The following is a 1,658-nucleotide window of genomic DNA, read 5'->3' as shown; positions in this document are numbered from 1 at the left end:
TCAGTTTATTCATAATACTTCAAATGACAAAACCCTACTATTACAGAGGATTCTTTTCTTGCAGAAGTTTCTACGTTATGGTCACATCTATCATGAAAAGACATAACGTATCTGTAATATCTGACAGTTGGGATTTCATATCATTTCCAAGGCCTGATTTCATTCAGTACCTTACCTATAATTAATGAACCAAAATATGATTGCAGACTGGTCAGTTTGTTTTAAGTTATTTTCCACAGAGATTCCTTCCAAGTAGGAACAAAAATTGTACACAAGGAAATGTAAAATTTAGTTTCCACTGTAGTTGTATCTGGTGAGGCTGGCTAATTGGTTAGAGGCAGACTAGAGAGAAGCCAACTGTTGCTTTACTTAATGAGACTTGTAGTCTTTTCCTATAATTACCTCTGACTCTTGATTTTTATATTAACAGCATGAAGTCATGGGAAAGATACCGATAATAATTCAGGAAGATTATGTATTTAATGTAATTGTTAAATACCTGATGATCTACCACTCTAATGCAAGAGAATAATATGACAGTATCATATTATTTAAGTATTCAGTCAAAGAAAGAACAAAAGAAAAAGCTCTGAGTTAATTCATTCAAATACAATCAATACAGGTGTTTGTAAATTTAATAGATTAGGCAGGTGTTGCATTTTTAATTATGATTAATTAAAAAGAGAAAGTCAGAGTTTTAATATTTAATAGTTCACACAGAATAATGATTATCAACATTTTTAAGATGGAAAATGTCATTATGAAAATGTGACATTATATCAATTAGAGTCAGTATAAAATAATTTAAAATCTGTGTTAGAATATTAGAACCTTGAATTATATTCATGCAATGATACTTAAATTTAGGTAAAAATATAAGCTGAGGATATAATTTAGACCTTCAAATTATTCAAATTTCTGTATCAATAACATAGTTCACATTTACTTTAAAAAATCGAATAGAAATTTAAAATATACTTGGGCAGTTTTGAAGTAGATATCATTTGCACTTTATTATTAGCTTACAAATTATTTGGGTTTGCTTAGCACTTTAAAATTTATTCCAAGAATGACATTTGTTTGAGTGTGAATTCTTAGCTTTTTACTTATATTTTTGGAATATACCATTGACCTGTAGTAAGTACTTGTAGATGAGTCAATGGAGAAAAGTCTGTAGCAACCACTCGGCATATCACATCCGAGCACGTCGGGTAAATAGACGCGTAAGATCTTATCTTCTTGACAAAATATACCATTGACCTGAAGTAATACATATGTCCAATAATTATATACTGATCATTTAAACAGAAACCTAGTTTCAGAATAGATTTATGGGGATGGCTGAAAATAAAAACCCAGCAAACATCTCTGCACTAATTTTATTTCATTTATACCATGTTAATTGTACAACAAATTAACAAGTGACTTGAGATATTACATACAATGCAGTTTTTATTGCTGAGTAAATGTTTTGCATAATAATATTTCATTGTCCCAGAATATTCAGACTCTCACTTTCAACAAATATGCTCATGTTCAGTTGAAATAATCGTACTTCACATTATTGATCAATCATGCAGTACTATTTTTTGTTCATCATGATAGAGAACAACTTGATGTGTTTACCCATTTCCAAATCTTATAAGTAAAATGGATCA

The sequence above is a fragment of the Cricetulus griseus genome, unplaced genomic scaffold (assembly GCF_003668045.3).
Source record: "Cricetulus griseus strain 17A/GY unplaced genomic scaffold, alternate assembly CriGri-PICRH-1.0 unplaced_scaffold_344, whole genome shotgun sequence".
NCBI classification, from domain to species: Eukaryota; Metazoa; Chordata; class Mammalia; order Rodentia; family Cricetidae; genus Cricetulus; species Cricetulus griseus.
This window is presented reverse-complemented; position numbering follows the sequence as displayed.